Source organism: Ambystoma mexicanum, chromosome 6q, assembly GCF_040938575.1.
Source record: "Ambystoma mexicanum isolate Mex_15411 chromosome 6q, UKY_AmexF1_1, whole genome shotgun sequence".
NCBI classification, from domain to species: domain Eukaryota; kingdom Metazoa; phylum Chordata; class Amphibia; order Caudata; family Ambystomatidae; genus Ambystoma; species Ambystoma mexicanum.
The window spans coordinates 55,458,692-55,480,095 of NC_090937.1; positions in this window are offsets into that span (position 1 = coordinate 55,458,692).

Sequence of the window (21,404 nt, forward strand, 5' to 3'; positions counted from 1 at the left end):
CACACGCACAACTTCCAATCAGTATGTATGTACACTTACCGCTCGACTCCAGAAGGGTCTGCCTCTCAAGGAACTAGACGTGGAGCACTGGGCATATGCGTTCCAGGACCCTCATCTGGTGTTCCGACAGGTGGCCCCGGCGCCCCTTAGCATCCGCTGCCTTCAAGAGGTGCCGGGCCTTGTTGAGGGTCCTGGACCTGAAGTCCTCCCAGTGCTTCTTGACATGTTGGAATTTTCGGACTGCCACCCCCTTGATGGCAGTCACGATGTCCGTCCAGATCCTGGTCCGTCCTTCCTTGTCGGCGCGCGAACTTCTGAAGAGGGCATCATACTGCCCCAGGACTTGCTCCACCAGTACACCAACTTCGGTGGTAGTGAAGCTGGTGGCCCTCTGCCACTCTAGCTGGGGGTTGCCAGTGGTCTCAGATGGTGGTGTGCCCGACATGGCAACCCCAGAGGCAGGCGTGGGTGGGCAACTGGGTCCTGGGGCTGGGCATGGAGCGATGGTATCCCAGTCGGGAGTCTTCAGTTCCAGCAGGGGTGGTCACAGCAACTGCACCCCGGCAAATGGCTGATGTGCAGGCACCAAATAGCAGGGCACGTGGGCAGCAGGCAGTCAGGCAGCAGCAGATGGCAGGTGGGAGCGTGCTCGGGGCTCTTGAGGGCAGGAAAATGGCCTTCAGGGCAGGAGCGTGGTCTTTCGTGTGTTTTCGTGTGGCCAGCTTGATACGGAGTGATTTGGCACGTGAAAAAATTGCACGTCAGCGTGTAATTCGAGGAAAGGGCCTTAGCTTGTAAGCGCGTCAACGCACGCACGCGATTCCATTGGACCAAAGGCCCTTAGCGCGTAGGCGCATAAGTTACATTACGCGTGCGGGTGTTTCCATCATAGCACGTGATGACAGAGCACACGTGGAAAAACTGCACGTCCGAGTTTCATCGCGTGTAATTGGAGGAAAGCGCCCGCGTACACGCGTATCTGACGTATACGTGTGGGCTGATTTAAAAGCTGCGTGTAGGACGCCATTTCCTTTTATGTGCTTTTCGTGGAGAGCGAGTGGGTGAAATCTGTACTTCTTGTCGGTTCAAACGCGATTACTTCACAGCGTTTCTAGTTCGTACTCCCTGTTACCTCTGACAGCTCTTTTCTGATTTTTTGTTGGGCCTGTTTCCTCAAACAGAGTTCACTTCTCCTTTTGTCCTGTCTTCTCAGACAGCGTACAATTCTTCTTTTGGCGGGGGTATTTTTCACATTCTTTTTCCAGGCAGACGGTGAGTTCCGCACTTACTTAGCAACTGTGCTTGCCCAGTGTGTCGCGTTCCCCTTCAGAGGTCATTGTAGGCTGTGTGTATTACGCGTACGCTTATTTTTGTGTTTCTGGGTGCCACAGCGTAGTGCGAGTTCATTTTTTCACGCACGTGGTCTACGAGGGGTTGCGTGCACGTTTATTTTTGATTTTGGGCTGCCTGTGCGTTGCGTGACCCGTCATCTTCCCACAGGGGTCACAGACATACTTGTTAGAGCACTAGGGTACGTATTCCATCTGGTATCCTACCCCTTTGACCCCCAATTGCCCAGGACAATAGTTTACTGCAACTCCCATACGCACAACAACATCAGTGCCATGGCTGGGAGGCGACCAAGCGGTAAGGGAGGCAAAGGTGGCCGACCCTCAAAAGGTGGGCGTAGTGGGTGCGGTAGGGGACGTGGCCGGGATTTGCAGGGTGCCCCTATGCCCCCATGTGTGGAGGAACAATCAGGGACACCCATGCCCCCCCCATGGTTGTGGGAAACGTGGCTGACACCATCCAAGCTCAGCCCCTGTTGGACCAGCCCATTGTGGCACCTGACCTGGCACAGGATGACTCCCTGGCTGACTTCCAGGTCAGCAAGTCTAGGCCACGTGTCACAGTGCAAGTTGTTGTCACCAATCCACGTGGATCTGGGGCAGCTATGTCATCTGCTGCCCCAAGTATGCAGGGTGGGGAGGCTGCAGGGGCAGCTGCAGCTCTATCCGCCCCAGCTCTGACTCTCCCCGCCAGGACAGTGTCAGTCCCAGTCCATCAAACTGACGTTCCCCCTGCCAACATTACCCAGAAACCAATGCCTGCATCAAGAACTATGGTCATTGTGCATTCCCACACTCCTACTACCCAGTCCACCGGTGATTCTGCCCCTAATGACCAGAGCGGCGTTAGCCACTCTGGCTCTGCTCCACCTTTAAAGAAGAGGAAGAAGGGTGCTCTGGCACGACAGGCTGAGACCCCAGACACGGCTACACACTCCGGCACGTCAAGGAAGCCTTGCATTAATGACGCGGAACTTGATGCACTTGTGCACTATGTGTCGGCACATAGCCACGAAATGTTGGTAATTGCAAGACCACACCTGGTCAACGTAAGGCACACTGGCAGACCATCGCCAACAGCATAAGTGCCCTTGGATTTGTGAGGCGCTCAGCTGATGATTGCTACAATCGGTCGAATGACCTGAAACGCAGAGCAAAGAAGAAGCTGGCCTCAAATCATGCCGCTACTCTGGTGACTGGCGGTGGGCCTCCACAAGAGGACAACAAACTCACTGAACATGAGTCTGTTGCTGGGGCCTTCGTCACAGAGGAACAGATCCAAGGTGTGGGAGGACTACCTGATTATGAAGCATTGTCCGGTGAGTGCCCATGCATGTGTGTGTAATGCATGTGTATGTTTTTTGGGTGACGGGTTCTGATTGAGTGCCAGGTGAGGGTGTGTGTGCCTGAGTGGTATGGGTCACCCATGTGCTTCATCCAAAACATTCAGCGGCCTGGGATTTGGGTGTGACAGTATCCCTTCTGCCCACATTAGTAATTTGGCTCTACATTACGGCAGTTGCCCTTGAAGTGGCATCTTGCAACAACATTGTTTGTATTTTTCAGTGTTCTTTCAGGCTAATTGTTTCAATTCTCCCACTTTGGCTATGCATTCCTCAGCCCTATTGTCACATTTGTGACATGCTTCTGTCATTGATGAACCCCACATTGGACCACATGTGTTACCTTGTTAGATGAATGATTTGACCATTCAGGCTAATTGAGTATTGGCCTGATCACATTAATTTTGGGGCCTGTTTGAATGTGGAACATGATAGTTGTTTCCTGTCATGTTGAAGTGACAAACCATTGATGTATACATCAGCCTGCAATCACTGTATTTTTGGACCATGGATGTGTTGCAGTGTGTGGCACATGCCTATTTTGTTGTCACACTATGTAGCATTTTTCATCTCATCATGTCCATCTCACATGGATGGCTGACAGTATTCATTCACTGACATATGGATGTACTTGTGGAATGTACCATGGCTATGGTACATGCCATCTGTGTGATGGCATGTGTCATGTATGTGTATTAGACATGCAACTCACAGGCCAATGTGTGATGGCAGTGCTACCCAGCATGCAGCAAATGTGTTGCTCTTCCATGTAGGTGTCATCAGTGTCTGCCTTTTGGGTCCCCTTCAAACTCAGTGACAGTGCATGCATGGGAGGGTTATAGTCATGTGGGACATGTGTAAATCGTGTAAATCATGTAGTGGTTCTGTAGCTTGTCAGGCCTATTTGTGTGCTATGGTGCTAATGCCTGTTTCCATTTTTTGTCTTTCATGTTTTTGCAGGGGATGACGCACTTGATGCTGTTGAGGTTGAGGAGATGGTGCAGACCCAGGAGGAATCTCAGGCACGACCGGGCACCAGTGAGGGACGTGGTGTGGCGGTGAGTGAGAACCCAATCTTGCTGCAGAACATTCTATCGAGGGGCGCCTCTGGGTGCACCTCCCCAGACCTCTATTCAGGTGTTGATTCGGATGATGAGACCTATGTGGCGTCGCAGGTAAGTGTTTTTGGCAGGGATTTTGTTCTGTCCAACCCACCTGTACCAGGGGTAGAACCCTCTATGGGGATGTCAGTGTTGGTAAGTCCGCCTTTGGTGGTTACGGATGCAGGGTCACACTCCACAACATCTGATCCTGTTTCTGGCCCAACAGATCAGAGGGGGAATGCAGTCCTGCAGCCTCAGGCAGTGCCGGCACAGCAAGGCGCAGATCGCCTTGCCCCAAACAGGTGTGGCGCCCGCCGACGCGGTGGCCATACGCCACCAGGCAATACCGCATGGGAACAATCCATTTGCGGTATGGCAACCCAACAGGCAGCATCAGTTGAGATGATGGCTCAAGCAATGGAGAGGGTGGCCACTTCCATTGTCCCCCCTGGCAGGCAGATGGAACTACTACAGCAGGCAACAGACTCCATTTGCCAATCACAGAGGGAGGACATGTTGGCGTCCAACAGGGACAGACGGGCGGCACTGGAGACTCTACGCCAATCGATATCAATAGAGTCCCAGGGCCACAGGGAAGCCCTGGGGGTAGAACTCCATCACCTCAGGGAGATTCTTGTTGACCTTGAGGCTTCCACTAACTTGAGGACAGAACAGCAGCTGGAGCGGCTCACAAGTTCGCTCTCAGCTGAGATGCAGGCAACTCGGGAGGAGATCCGTGCATCACGTCAGGTGCTGCATGGGGATCTCCGCACTATAATCCTCCAAAGCGAGACCTTCCACACCCACATGCTTGCTGCCATGGAGGACCATACCAGGGCTTTGCGTGGGCTGCCTCCCATTGCACCACCACCTCCTGTGGCAGCACCACCTCTTGTGGCAGCAGCAGAGGGTGATGATAGCGACAGCAGCAGTTCTCCCACATTGGCATAGCCGTGCAGGCCATGAACCCATGGAGGTGTTTTTTTTCCCAACATCCACACAGGTGGGTGTTGGTGCGCACCCTGTCCTCGGACCTCCTGGGTGCCCCCCCCCTGGCCCCCACATGGCCATTTTTGATTTTTTTTTTTGTTTTGCAGTGTGTTGCCTTGTGTGGCTCCCGTGGGCATCCTCTGTATTCCGGCTGGGCACATGCAGGCTTGTCCTGAGTTTGGGTTAGATGCTTGGGTTCTTGAGACACACACTCCTCCTGCTTCCCGCTTCCATGGGCTTGCAAAGGGTGTGCCCAAGTGACATTGACTTACACAATGACGCAGGACTCCCATGAGCTGTGTGGGCAGACTGTAGTCAATACTGTGTATACATTCCTAGTGGATATTGTTGTACACTGCATGGTGTTTTGCTATGTGCTTGTGCATCCATGTCTTTCACCAAATTTGCAGGTTAATGCCTCATGTCTTCACAAGGCCGTCTACTTTGGAGATGGAGTTCATGTTGTAAGCAGTGCACTTGAACATTTGCGTGGCAGCACCACTGTACAGTTGGAAGTGGCCGATGTGCTGGCATGATCAGGTTGTAAGACTACCACTACTTTAACTTAGTACTGTCATGTTTATGCTATGTTTGAGGTTGTGTAGCTGCTTTGAATTGTTGCTAAGTATTTGGTCATGTGTGTTGTTAGTTCTACATTACTGCAAGCATATTGTGTGTGGGCAGTTTCCATTGAGGACACTGTGCTTTGACACTTGTGTGATGTTTTGGGGATTGCTTTGTTTGCTCTCACATAGCATGACATGCCATGGTGTGTTGGGTGGCGGTGCTGGGGAGGGGTTGGGTGACATGGGACTGTTGTCATGTTGTATTTTGAAAGGGGGTAATGATTTTTGCAGCATAGAAGTGTGTCTTTTGATGACACAGCATTGGTGGTGTTTGTGTAGATAGGGCACACAATGTAACACTTCCAGGTGACCAATCTCAGGCTGGTATGGTTGTGACAGTTGACTGTCCCTTATGTCATCATCATTGATTGTCAGCTGGCATTTGCCAGGGCTGTGTGCACTCCACAGGGGTGTGATTTTAGGTGAAGTAAATATCCACCAGCTGTGTACGGGCTGCCTCACCCCGTGCCCTTTCCCCTCCCATGCGCAGCGGGCGTGCTTGTGGTTGGGGATGTGGGGGCACCACCATGTCCACCAGCAGGCCCCGGCGTGCTGCAACGTTGTGCAGGACACATGCTGCCACTATGATCCTGCACACTACTGGGGGAGCGTATAACAGCTGCCTGCCAGAATGGTCAAGGGAGCAAAAGCGTGACTTGAGCACTCCGAATGTGCGCTCCACTATGCCCCGGGTTGCAATATAGGCTGTGTTGTATCTTACCTCGGGTGGCCCAGTGGGGTTCCGAATTGGCATCATCATGTGGGTGCTCAGAGGGTAGGCACTATCCCCTGGGCAGGTGGTGATGGGTATCTTTAGTGGGGTTTTGACATTGCTCAGTATCTGACATGCATGCATGTGCTGTGGCATTTATACTCACCGAGCAGCCATGTATCGCCATGCCGCCCAGCTTCTAGGTCCCGGTTTAGGGTTGACATTCTGTAAATGAAACTGTCGTGGGTGGACCCTGGATAGTTGGCATATACTGAGGTGACGATTCCCTTGGCATCACATACTACCTGGACGTTGATGGAATGCCAGTGCTTGCGGTTTCTGTAGGGGGGACATAGAGCCACATGGGTGCAATCAATGGCACCTAGCACTTTGGGGAAGTGTGCCACCCCGTAAAAATCCTGGACGACAGCCTGCCTTTCTGCAGGTGTTCTGGGCAGGTATATGTGCCTGCGGACTGATGGCCGTGCAGTCATGATGGCCAACACCTGGTGTAGGCAGTGTGACTGCGTGGCCTGTGACACCCCCCACACTATAGCAGTTGTTCGTTGAAATGATCCAGTGGCCAAGACGTGCAGTACATTGAGGACCTTCTGCAGGGGGCTGAGTGCTTGGGAGCACAGGGTGGGTGATGTGAGGTCATCCTCCCACTCACTGACCAGGTCGAGTATTATGTGAGGTGGAAACCTGTACCTCCCATACACCTGGTCATCTGGCATCCCAAAAAGGCTTGTTCTGGGTGTAAAAATTCTGGCCCTGACTATCCTCCTCCTCCTGCGGTATCCCACGGCCACTGCTGCTAGGAACGGTCTATTCATTCTGGCGTCTGAGCTTGTTTGTTGTTTGCGCGCACTTTTATGCTGCGCGGGTCGACGTACGCCTGCTTCCTGCATCCTTTCCGGATTGGCGCGTCTTTTTTGGCGCACGCTTAATACGTGTTGTAGACGAGCGTGTGGCCGTTCCGCACACTTGCCCAATCGCGTGTAAAAATTCCCAAGAGCCCCTGAAATACACGTACCCCGCTCGCCCAGGCCCAATCGCGTGTGAAACTTCCCGCACACCCCCAAATACACGCACACGCTATTTTTGACACCACGGGTGTCCGTGTTTGTCACGTACCCCTTTGCGCGTCATTTGTCCTAGAGGGCCACAGTATGGGACATTCATCAGAGCTGTATGTACGTGCTTTTTGTTAGCACACATTTTTTTAATGCGCAGAGACGCTCCCGCCTGCCTTCGTGTGGCAGACGTGTGTTGATGTACATAGTTGACTTTTGCTTTGTGTCATGAGATCGCCATTTCACTGCTGGGGGTGGGGGTGCTGGGGGACATGAGTGGGGGCCTGCTGGCAGGTGCCCTGCACTGCTGGGGGACATGAGTGGGGGCCTGCTGGCAGGTGCCCCTCAGTGCTGGGGGGTGGGGGTGCAAGGGGACATGAGTGGGACATGAGTGGGGGCCTGCTGGCAGGTGCCCTGCACTGCTGGGGGGTGGGGGTGCTGGAGGACCTGAGTGGGGGCCTGCTGGCAGGTGCCCTGCACTGCTGGGGGGTGGGGGTGCTGAGGGACATGAGTTGGGGGCCTGCCGGCAGGTGCCCCTCACTGCTGGGGGGTGGGGGTGCTGGGGGACATGTGTGGGGGCCTGCTAGCTGGTGCCCTGCACTGCTGGTGGTGGGGGTGCTGGGGGACATGAGTGGGACATGAGTGGGGGCCTGCTGGCAGGTGCCCCTCAGTCCTGGTGGGTGGGGGTGCTGGGGGACATGAGTGGGGGCCTGCTGGCAGGTGCCCTGCACTGCTGGGGCTGGGGGTGCTGGGGGACATGAGTGGGGGCCTGCTGGCAGGTGCCCTGCACTGCTGGGGGGTGGGGGTGCTGGGGGACATGAGTGGGGGCCTGCTGGCAGGTGCCCTGCACTGCTGGGGCTGGGGGTGCTGGGGGACATGAGTGGGGGCCTGCTGGCAGGTGCCCTGTGCTTCTGGGGGTGCAAGGGGACATGAGTGGGACATGAGTGGGGGCCTGCTAGCAGGTGCCCCTCAGTGCTGGGGGGTGGGGGTGCTGGGGGCCATGATTGGGGGCCTGCTGGCAGGTGCCCTGCACTGCTGGGGCTGGGGGTGCTGGGGGACATGAGTGGGGGCCTGCTGGCAGGTGCCCTGTACTTCTGGGGGGTGGGGGTGCAAGGGGACATGAGTGGGACATGAGTGGGGGCCTGCTGGCAGGTGCCCTGCACTGCTGGGGGGTGGGGGTGCTGGGGGACATGAGTGGGGGCCTGCTGGCAGGTGCCTGCACTGGTGGTGGTGCAATGGGACATGAGTGGGACATGAGTGGGGGCCTGCTGGCAGGTGCCCTGCACTGCTGGGGGGTGGGGGTGCTGGGGGACATGAGTGGGGGCCTGCTGGCAGGTGCCCCGCACTGCTGGGGGTGGGGGTGCTGGGGGACATGAGTGAGGGCCTGCTGGCAGGTGCCCTGCACTGCTGGGGGGTGGGGGTGCAAGGGGACATGAGTGGGGGCCTGCTGGCAGGTGCCCCTCACTGCTGAGGGGTGGGGGTACTGGAGGACATGAGTGGGGGCCTGCTGGCAGGTGTCCCACACTGCTGGGGGGTGGGGGTGCTGGGGGACATGAGTGGGGGCCTGCTGGCAGGTACCCTGCACTGCTGGGGGGTGGGGGTGCTAGGGGACATGAGTGGGGGCCTGCTGGCAGGTGCCTCACACTGCTGGGGGGTGGGGGTGCTGGGGGACATGAGTGGGGGCCTGCTGGCAGGTGCCCTGAACTGCTGGGGGGTGGGGGTGCTGGGGGACATGAGTGGGGGCCTGCTGGCAGGTGCCCCTCAGTGCTGGGGGGTGGGGGTGCAAGGGGACATGAGTGTGGGCCTACTGGCAGGTGCCCTGCACTGCTGGGGGGTGGGGGCGCACGGGGACATGAGTGGGACATGAGTGGGGGCCTGCTGGCAGGTGCCCTGCACTGCTGGGGGGTGAGGGTGGAGGGGGTCATGCGTTGGTGATCAGTAGTGCAAGCTGACATGTGGCTTGCCTGGGGGGCATGCCCATGGTGGATGGGCTGCCTGCGGGACATGACAAGGGGTGCAGGGTAGTCCCCTGTGGTGTGGGCTGCCTGCAGGGGCCATGGAGGGTGTAAAGCGAACACCTGGGAGGAGCCACACTGCCAATTGATGTGTAGGACTCCACGGCACCCCTGAAAACACGTACCCTGCTGAAATCGCGTGTGAGACTTCCTGCGAACCCCAGATTTACACGTACCCAGGCCAATCACGTGTGAAACTTCACGTGAACCCCAGAAATACAAGCACCCCACTCGCACAGGGCCTATCGCGTGTGAAACTTCCTGCGAATCCCAGATTTACACGTACCCAGGCCAATCGCATGTGAAACTTCGCGCGAACCCCAGATTTACACGTACCCCGCTCGCCCAAGGCCAATCGCGTGTGAAACTTCCCGCACACCCACGAAATACACGCACACGCTATTTTTGACACAGCGGGTGTCGGTGTTTGTCGCGTACTCCTTTGCACGTCATTTGTCCTAGAGGGCCACAGTATGGGATATTCATCAGAGTTGTATATACGTGCTTTTTGTTAGCGCACATTTTGGCGCACATTTTTTTCATGCGCAGGGACGCTACCGCCTGCTTTCGTGTGCGCGTCTTTGCCCGTGCGCTGTTTTTCCCTATTCGATTCCATGAATACGTGTTGTAGGCGAGCGTGTGGGCGTTCCGCGCACTTGCCTCCTGTACTTCCCCCGTGACGCCCACATTTTCACGAGTTATTCCCCATTCCGCGTGTCACGCCCCGTGTTAAGCCTACTTTTGTTATGTGCGCCTCGCTATGTGCGCTTTCGCTGTGGCCGTAGCACACGCCGTTAGATGACCTGTGCGCCAGCGTGTGCCATGCAGATTTTCAGCGCACATCCCAGATTACACTCGCGCACGGACTTCCATGAATCGATGTGCGCGGGTTTTGCTGCGATTTTCGCACTTGCACTGCGATTCGCACGGTTTCGCACGCTTGCGCGGGAATTTTCAGCGCACATTAATTCCATGAATCGGCTTCTTTATGCTGTGCTCATTCCAGTGAATATGTTCATTATGCAGTATATTTGAACTACATGATGTTATGGCAAGCATGTTTTATTCTAAATATACATTTTTTGTGAATGGATATAAAAAAGTGAGTTACGTATAAAAAAATGAATGGATGAGTTGGGCACAGTGTTGTTAGTTGATATGAATTGGTCGAGGCCTACTGTGAGCTGCTGTAGAGATACACTCTAAGTTAGTGTGGTGGCTGTTGCAAAGACAGGAATAAGAGGTTACATCCAATTCCATATCTAGAGTTCTCTATTGCCGGCCAGAAGTATCCTTTGTGCCCCCTAAGAAATGATGCGCCCATTTCAGCTGAAGACTGTCCATGGGAAAACATCCACAGAGGCTGCTTACTGAAATGAATGGTCTTGCAGATGTTACCAATGTTCATTATAAATACTATACACAAAACAAACTATTCCTTTAGTTTTCTGAAGAAGATGATCATTATTTCTATGCAATAGACACCACTTCAGCCCATTCCATTTCAAGGTGGATTTCATTTATTTTCTAGAATAGGTTAATGGTAAGCGTGCATACAGTACTGCAATTTTAGGCCAAATGCAAATGTATTTGTGCAGTCTTGGGAGTTTTTTCTCGTAAGGCACCCTATTCCTAGTCTGATTTTAGAATGGGATTCTTACAGTACCACAACGAGTTTGCACAGAATAACCTTTTCTTCTCAGTGAATCTCCCCACTTCAGCTTCTTTAAAATTGCTGCTCACCTAAAGCTGCTCTCCTCTTCTCTCCCCTCCTGCTCCTGTTTCCATCTGACACGCTGATGGGAGCAAACCTTTTTTTGTCCATCAAGGATAAAATTGAGGGAGCTTTGCAGTGCATTGCAGAATCAATTACACTGCAATGCCTACCCTAGGAAGCGTGCATCTATGCATTCAAGGTGTGCACCTGCCACAGCAATGTGGCAGACCAAGAAGTAAGGAATGATGCCATTTGCTAATGCCAGAATATACTGTGCAGTGCTTAGAACTGAGAGAGAGATTGCCTTGTGCACCATTACTGCTGGTCCAAGTCAGGACACAGAACTTGATTACTGTTGCAGGAAAATGGCAGAGTAACCTGAGCAAAGGCTAACTGGTAAAGAAAACCTCAGGCAACCATGTGCACTGCCCCTCTGCGAAAGACACGGCAAACATACATATGTAAGAGTATTAGGCTAGCTCAACCGGCTGAGCACTTGCATCAGTATTTGCCACCCATAGACAAAGACTAACAGCTGTCACAAGTTGTAATAATTGACGCCTGGAGGATACTCAGGGATATGCTTTTTATTTAAGGTGTTGGGTGGTGGTTTGCTATAGTATTCCCAGACACATCACAAGGACACTGTCTAGTCTTCTTTCTGGGCTTTTCCCTGTGGGGCCTTTTACTTTCCTCACTTTGTCCTTCTTGTCACCTCCTTTCTCCCCTAGTGCAGGGTCTCTACCTTTTCCTTCTCTGCCTCCTTTGGGGCATTTTCTCTGTTCAGGGCCTCATCCCAATCTTTCTCTTGTCAGGGCACCCACCCTTTCCTGTTCTGCCTTACCCTTGGCCAGAGACTTCACCTTCTCTGTCATCCTGCTATGTCTTTCTCTTGGTCAGATTCTTCGCCTTCACCTTCTCTGTCATCCTGCTATGTCTTTCTCTTGGTCAGATTCTTCACCATCACCTTCTCTGTCATCCTGCTATGTCTTTCTCTTGGTCAGATTCTTCGCCTTCACCTTCTCTGTCATCCTGCTATGTCTTTCTCTTGGTCAGATTCTTCGCCTTCACCTTCTCTGTCATCCTGCTATGACTTTCTCTTGGTCTGATTCTTCGCCTTTACCTTCTCTGTCATCCTGCTATGTCTTTCTCTTGGTCTGATTCTTCGCCTTCACCTTCTCTGTCATCCTGCTATGTCTTTCTCTTGGTCAGATAATTCGCCTTTACCTTCTCTGTCATCCTGCTATGTCTTTCTCTTGGTCAGTTTCTTCGCCATCACCTTCTCTGTCATCCTGCTATGTCTTTCTCTTGGTCAGATAATTCGCCATCACCTTCTGTGTCATCCTGCTATGTCTTTCTCTTGATCAGATAATTCGCCATCACCTTCTCTGTCATCCTGCTATGTCTTTCTCTTGGTCAGATTCTTCGCCTTCACCTTCTCTGCCATCCTGCTATGTCTTTCTCTTGGTCAGATTCTTCACCATCCCCTTCTCTGTCATCCTGCTATGTCTTTCTCTTGGTCAGATTCTTCGCCATCACCTTCTTTGTCATCCTGCTATGTCTTTCTCTTGGTCAGATTCTTCGCCTTCACCTTCTCTGTCATCCTGCTATGTCTTTCTCTTGGTCATATTCTTCGCCATCACCTTCTCTGTCATCCTGCTATGTCTTTCTCTTGGTCTGATTCTTCGCCATCACCTTCTCTGTCATCCTGCTATGTCTTTCTCTTGGTCAGATTCTTCGCCTTCACCTTCTCTGTCATCCTGCTATGTCTTTCTCTTGGTCAGATTCTTCACCTTGACCTTCACTGTCATCCTGCTATGACTTTCTCTTGGTCTGATTCTTCGCCTTCACCTTCTCTGTCATCCTGCTATGTCTTTCTCTTGGTCAGATTCTTCACCTTCACCTTCTCCAGTTTTTCCTCATCAATGGACTCTGTCTTTGCTTCCTCTTCCCTTCTCTTGACTAGGGCTGTGGCTAGGTTCCTGTTCTTCTGCCTTTTGGTCTCTACTTCAGTCTCCTTCTTATTCTGGGTTTCTGGTCTCCAGCTTGCAGTCTCCTCAGGTCACCAGGTTTTACAACTGGTCATTCCTATCCAGGTCTGGTTCAAACTTAGTAGTGGCTTAATGTACAAGTTACTGTAGGCCAGGCAATTCCCCTTGAATACTGATGCGTCGCCTGTTTCAGCAGTCCAGTTTGTTATCACCTTCTGTGTATGCATTTAATGGAGTTGAGGAGCGTGGTCATATCCTGCAAAGTAATAGGAATTGAGTTCACCATAACATATTTCTGTGAAAAAATATTCAGAATAAAAACTTAACTAAACATAGTTAAATACTGTTTTTTTATGATTTCTTTTTGTGCAGAACTGGTAAATTGTCCCAACAAACAAATGGACATGAACATAAACAAACTCCATTCAGTAATGTCTATTCTCTTACAATAAGTTGGTGGGAAGGATTACATTGACAACTCCTGGCCGTGAGGCAATAGTTCTAACTTCCGGGGCACCACTGCGACTGGAATGGGTACATCTGAGAGCTTATGGCCAGGGGTGGACTGGGAGCCAAAAGAGGCCCTGGAAATAATGTTCAAAATGGTGCCATATTACACATTTTCAGCAAGCCCGACCCATTCCTATGAGAACATTTGGAAATAAAGTAGGTTACCACACAAAAGTTGCCCAGGGTGCAGAGGCCTGCCGGGGAAATCTCCAGAGTTTCATATAGGCCAGTCCACCCCTGCTTATGGTCTGCAAAATGGTGCGCCCATGTGTGCTGTTGTTGGAGCATGCAGGTGCATCCCCCTTTGAATTACAGGAAGCCGCCGAGTGGCAAAATGATGGCGTCTCACATCACGCGGCTATATTAAAGAAATATCGGAGATAAAATAAGGCCAAAATAGTGGGAAATGTGTTGATGAGATTGCCGTTTCTGGCGATGAACAAAGAGATGTGTAAAAATGTCACTCTGAAGCAGAGTAAACACAGACGCAATACACATTATACGGTCTGCCTGACCGTAAAATACTATAGATATGCTGATGGTCCCAATGCAAATGTTCTCATATCTCTCAGGGTAAAACATGGATTGGAGATTTCCAAGCCTCAGCCTTCACTAGAATTGCTACACAATCGCTTTAAACGGCTCCCAGGAGCAGAACATATCTAGACATAACCTTTAATAGGAGAGTAGATAATATTGTTCATGGGCATATCAATTCATTCTGTGATGTACTATTAGGACACCTGAATGCCAGGGGGAGCTACAACTATCAATCTGGGGAAGAATACAGGTCATTAATAGGTTGGCTGCCTCAATTATATATTTGCAATGCTCTCCGCTCATCATCAAACAAAAGGAACCTACAGCTACTGCAGAACAGATATCAGGGATTGGCACAGACAGTAGGTGTTGTATCTCACCTGCCAAGTGCTGCTCCAAATAACACACTAATGCTATCACAAGCCTGGCATCATTACCACGTGGTAAGGTATAAGCCCAAAGTGTCTAACTGCTTTCATCCTAGGCCAGGTGCAACCTCACATGCCTCAATAGTGCCACCATATTGTTAAAACTGATATAATATTGTTTCGTCCTCATTGTATATGTTGGCCTATGCCCAGTCGCTTTGCGAGGAAATCCGTATTGTAAGGTCGTGACCTTAAGTGAATCAAGCCTCCATTTTAGGTTAAAGCCGCCATTTTAGTTTATCATGCAAAGTCACCCTGTGGCCTAAAATGGCCGACCTGTGTTCTCTTGTTCTTGCTTTAACCTCTTCAACCTCTGTAGGAGAGTTAATGTCCAACCTGCCTGCAGGCTACATGTTAGGGTCATGTAGACCTTGTCCTTTTTTGACCTCGGGGTCAGGGGATTACTTGAATCGGCGATGTTAACCTACAAGTATACAAGAACAATAACGCTATCGAAACACGACATGCGAAAATATCTGTTTGACCTGTATTAAACCAATGTGTAAAGAGTGTAAAGTTAAACCTAGAGAATGATAGTGTTTGTTAGTAAATGTATTAAAAAGTAAACCGCATGCACGAGATATGTAAATTAGGAACGAACGTGGCGCGACCCTAGCCCAGTACATGATTAACTTGTAGGAGGCTGGACATAGTTATAAAGAAACTGTATAAATACGCTGATGTCCAGCTAGCAATTCCTGTTCACTGCTCACATTGAACCCTGCTGGTGGTCTCTGCGATGTACTGACGGCCAAATAGCTATTTGTGTACTTTGTTTTGTAAACTGTACAGAATTGCAATAAAGATTCTGGGGATCTTTACAAGCCTGTGTCGGTGTATTTCTCTTTGCATGGTGTAAAAGCCTCAATATTGTATTTTCTGTTTCCACAATATGTCTGATGTATCACCATATGTCAGGTATCGCTATGCTGATTCTGCCATCATATGTACGGCAATAATGGCATCAAAGGACTTGTACATCACCATGTAAAAGCTATTCCATGTGTGAGCACCAGGAGACTGTGCAAATGGCAGCAGAGTGTGGTATAAATGAACATAACACAACATAACATAACATAACATAACAAAACATAACATGTTCAGCTGCTGTCCTATACAGTTTGTTTTTGTTTGTTTGTTTTATTATTTGTATAGTGCACCAAACCCAGGGGTATTCGGGCGCATTACTTGGATACTCAAAGCTTAGTTGCAGATACAGAAGAAATATGTACAATACATAGAGAAACTCTGTACTTATATACATCAAGAAAGAGACAAAAATGCAAACTGGGTATTCACATATGTAGTTGTAGGGATAATAGTCTCACACGTCACAATAATGTGATCAAATACCTGGTGTAGTCATCAAATTGTAAGCTATATCCCAAAGTGAGTAGGCGTTCGTAGCTCAAAGAGCCTTCCAGCTGCTTGCCTTCTTTATTCTATTTGTGCAATCAGCACAGTAGAAGGACTACCACCTGCTCAAAGACACCATTTAGTAGTCTTTCTTCTACGTTTGCACAGAAATCACTGACTTCTACTGTCAATGTTTTCATAACCGAAAGGCCACCTTCTGCTGTGTCTATGCTATAGATATAGCAGAATCCATTCTGTCTACTATGTCAACTGGGGGTTGTGTTTCAGCTGGGAAAGTATTTTTTTAAATATGAAAACGTCTGCACTAGACTGTCCTGCAGGGGTGGCCTTACTCTGCCAAGGCTAGCCAAATAGTACTATGCCCGCTTACCCTTCCTGAATATGTATGAATTCTTCTCAACCACCTATAACGGATATTTGCCTCAAACTACCTTTTTCTGTTTGTAATTGTTATGCCAAAGCCAAATATTCAACCACCGTTGTCTGTATTAGTCTTACCAACTACCCGTATTTATAACCTTGTAATTATGGTTCTATGTCATTTTATCGTGTGCTTTTTTTCATTGAAAAAACTCATCTAATTTTTATTTTTTTTATTTTTGGTGGGTCCCCCCAAAAACCCCCATGCAGTTTTAAATTTGACATCATCGCAAACAACCGCACCCCAAATATAGATTATTCCAACCACCCTAAAAAATGTGATGAGTTTTTTTGTTGTTAAAAAATTTGTGGTAAAAAACATCCTGCAAAAAAACATCCCGCGATGAAAGGACATTATACCGTATTTGTAACCTCGTAACATTAACTAAGTAACTCTACTGTTGGGCCACATTCATTGTAACCCTGAATCAAGCCTACCCACTTTCTCCTGTAATAGCGCCTCGATGCCTGCGGGCTGTAGTGCGCTCTACAAATCCAAAAAATAAAAATAAAATACATTTTACAATTCTACATAATGCATAGTTCACCATAAGTAGCCTTGGCACTGATATAGTAACTTCCTGATGATTAGCACCTTTAGAATATCTGGGCACCAATCAGCTGGCGGGAACGTGGGCTGTATAGCAGGGTATATGCCAGTGTTGCTTTCTCAGCTCCTTGGCTGCGGCCATGCTCTTGCTGACTTCCCCTCGTCACCTTACTCTGGCTCCCTGCCTCATCTGCTCTTGCTGTTCTGGCTTCTTCCAACCACACTTTTTTCTTCTCTCCCTCCTCTGAACTTTGCTCTCCTTTCACTGCAGCCCACTGCCTATCCTCCTCTCTGGCCACTCCACCACACAGCACCTGCTCCGCTGTGGGTATACCACGGACGTCAGACACTGGTGCCCACACTCCAGACTACCTTTCCTGCCATTTCAGCCATGCACTGAGGGTGCAAATCAGGATAATGCTCTTGGGTGCCCGCTGTACCCTCTGGGTAACAGCTTTCCACCACGGAAATCAAAAAATGGTTTCCTACCAGAAAATAACAAGTCACAAGGTTGGGTGTGTACAGCAGTGGCAGGTAAGGTTGCCACTATGTGCCACTTAGCATGCAATATGTGCACAGTAGGAGCTTAGAAAGGAAACAGAGAGACGTGCCACCGGCTATCCGTCTGAAGTCTGTCGACATGTGCTGGATTAAATCCACGGAAACATCATTGACTGGGGAAAGGCCCCCAGAATACTGAATAAACATTGCTTCTTCTTTGTCTCTTCTCACCTGTCTCTCTAATCATTGATCTGTTTATGCAGCCATCACCCATCATTATTTCCTCCATTCATGTTTTTTCTGTTTCTGTTTGCATACTTGGAAGCTCTATTGCGAGAATACAATTAGAGGACTGATAGTATCAAGATATGAGGCCCTGCCTACATTTGCTTCTCGAGCAGTGTTCACAATCATTTGCATGGTTCCAGCAAGGCATCTACTCATCCATCTGGTCTCTTGGACCCTGGGCCTGTCTTGACTGTACGACCAATCAATTGGTCTTGTATGAGGTGGCCAGAAATGACACAAAATGCCCAAAGGTTTGCTATCTCCCTTGGTGCCGTTAGGAACTTGGAAGGTATCAGTGGGTGCTTATGTAGCTTGCAGGTGTTTGTGTAAAACTGCTGCCTTTCCACACAATGTTCATTTTTTTCAGGATCACAGTAAGGTGCCAGAGAGAGATTTCTGAAAGATGTCAGTGAAGGCTCAGCTATCAGCCCATGTTACACAGTTATGGTGGAGAATATGCGGTGACCTTCTGTGTACCCTAAGCAGAAATGGAGAGCTCAGCTCTCTAACAACTTGCTGGGTCTTTGCCGTCAGTGCCTTCATTGGGTCCATCCATGGAATTAAAGTGGCTTCAGAAGACTGCAGGCAGGGTCGGACTGGGGCATAGAATTGTCTTGGGCACCAATGAAAAAGTCTCCCAGAGCTGCAAAAGGCAAGTCATTACCTTTGTGACACTGTTTGAATAGAAGCCCAAGGGGAGTTTTCTTATAAAATGTAATGCAAATTGTGCAATTTAAAGAATATTTACTCAGCAACAATGGTCAAAACTACTAGCCACACAGTGAAGTAAATCATCAAACTGGCGAACATTGGCCCAAAAAGTGCTCACTTTGACCCAAAGAATTGGCCCACACAGCATTTTGCATTTTTGGTTTGGGCATTGCCCTATTGTCCTATAGGTCAGTTTGTGCCTAACTGCAGGAACGGTTGTGCCCTTTGAACTATGTTCAGCGATGCCAAGCCCTGCTCTCCATAAGAGTGCACTCAGCGCAGGGCTCCAGGAAGGACATGGGGCAGACTCGGGCAGTGCACCCAGCAACCTTCCCACCAGAAGTCCAGAGTCTGCGGGAGACACTGAGAGCAGCCGAGAGTTCCCCAACGCCTTTCAGAATCTGGAGGCCCCTGTTGCCCCTGGTGCCACAGCAAGCCACATGACTTCCACACACAAGATTTTTTTTCCGGCTGACACCTCAAATCATATCCCAGGCCATGCTGGTTTCATAAATCTCCTCGTTATATAAACTGATTCTCAGTGAACTACACAACACCTAAGGCAATAGAAACAGCTGGGTACACATGGCCTGATTACTTTAATAGTACAGTGACTGATTTACTGCACCCAGTTTCTGGATAAAAACGATCAGCACCATATTGTAAGACTATTTATAGCAGTAGATACTGCACATCTAGGACAGAAACGGTGCCCTTTCTTCTACTTCGAGAAGGCTTCATTGAAGAAGTGCATTTTAAATTATAATGAAGTGATAATGATGTTATGTATATAGCGCTTTTGCCAAAGCGCTTTACACAGTACATATTTACATACAATATCACCCAACCAAGGATATCTATATAATGAATTTCTTTATGCATACAACATAGTACCAACTATTCTCAATAAAAGCTGCTGGAAAAATAAACCATCACACTTGCACACGTAAGAATAATGAACCGCTATTGGCACCTAAAATCTAATGCTTTTTAGGTCAAATTTGTGTGGGTTTGGGCAGTAAATTGCACATTTTGGAAGTCGTTTCCAAATTTTTCTTTGGGCAAAAACCCCCTTTGATGGTGGTTAGGCGCGCTCGCTTCGCTCCCTTCTAAATTCCCCCTGATACATCTATACCCCACCACCTTTCTAAGTCACCACCCGGTACAGCTATAGACAGATGGTTCTCCGGTGTGATTAGGGGCAGTATACTCACAAGAACAAGGAGATAGTGGATGTCTCATTCTGTATGTCAATCTAAACCTTTTGTTCCCCTAAAGTAAAAGTATGCAATTGTGAGATTAAAATGCCTAGCGCACCGAGAAGTGCACGGAAGATCTGTTTTCCTGTAAACCTCTACCGCTGCTACTGAAGAAGTGGAAAACGCGTAGAGTGTTTTTACAGTGTTCAGAACCTTATGCGTATGAATACGCGTCTTTTCTATATCGCTTGCTGCAATTCCCCATACACCATAAAGTTAACTGAAGCATCCAGCTATTTCAGAGAAAAAAGGTTTTAAAAATTTGGTGACAGATATCTGAGAGATATCTGATAATCACTGACGGTAAAGCACTAGTAAGACAACGGAAATGTGCTAAAGTCTGACTGTTCCCCCTCCTCCCCCCTGTCGCATTGTGCAACTTTTTTGTTGTTACCGTCAGGGGTCAAGTCCTAAAAATTAAAGTGGCGGGACTCGTCAACAAGCGCAATGCGATGTGACGTCCCCAGAAATTAGCATATCAAGGTTTAATATGCACATTTCATTAAATTGGCTTTGCATAACCACCCAAATTGAACAGGACAAATGGCATTTGCCTTTCATAAAATCAACAAGGTAAAGACAGGTATTTTCTTCTGGTAGTGTTTTTAAAAACATTAAAAGGTACCATTTTTTAAACTCCAAGAACCAATACAAATGTTTAACCTGGAGCTTGCAGTACCGAAATGGGATATTTTATCTTTAGTTGTTTATTGTTTATCAGGTTATATAGTGCAGTGTAGTAAATAGTAAATTGCACATTTTGGAAGTCGTTTCCAAATTTTTCTTTGGGCAAAAACCCCCTTTGATGGTGGTTAGGCGCGCTCGCTTCGCTCCCTTCTAAATTCCCCCTGATACATCTATACCCCACCACCTTTCTAAGTCACCACCCGGTACAGCTACAGACAGATGGTTCTCCAGTGTGATTAGGGGCAGTATACTCACAAGAACAAGGAGATAGTGGATGTCCTAAACCTTTTGTTCCCCTAAAGTAAAAGTATGCAATTATGAGATTAAAATGCCTAGCGCACCGAGAAGTGCACGGAAGATCTGTTTTCCTGTAAACCTCTACCGCTGCTGAAGAAGTGGAAAACGCGTGGAGTGTTTTTACAGTGTTCAGAACCTTATGCGTATGAATACGCGTCTTAACTTTGGCCGCTAAACTGTTTCATTGTTTTGTTTCTATATCGCTTGCTGCAATTCCCCATACACCATAAAGTTAACTGAAGCATCCAGCTATTTCAGAGAAAAAAGGTTTTAAAAATTTGGTGACAGATATCTGAGAGATATCTGATAATCACTGACCGTAAAGCACTAGTAAGACGACGGAAATGTGCTAAAGTCTGACTGTTCCCCCTCCTCCCCCCTGTCGCATTGTGCAACTTTTTTGTTGTTACCGTCAGGGGTCAAGTCCTAAAAATTAAAGTGGCGGGACTCGTCAATAAGCGCAATGGGATGTGACGTCCCCAGAAATTAGCATATCAAGGTTTAATATGCACATTTCATTAAATTGGCTTTGCATAACCACCCAAATTGAACAGGACAAATGGCATTTGCCTTTCATAAAATCAACAAGGTAAAGACAGGTATTTTCTTCTAGTAGTGTTTTTGAAAACATTAAAAGGTGTGCATGTTTTAAACTCCAAGAACCAATACAAATGTTTAACCTGGAGCTTGTAGTACCGAAATGGGATATTTTTTCTTTAGTTTATTTTTCATCAGGTTATATAGTGCAGTGGTGAAGTGTCTGGCCTACAAACCTGACAACTGCGGTCGGCTTTAATTCATAAATTCAAAGAGGACATCCAATGTTTCTCTTTTAGCTGGGGGGTCTGGGTCCACCCTCTGAATAAAGTGTGTGGACTCCGTCCCCCTGCGTGTACCCTCCACTTGAGCCCTGG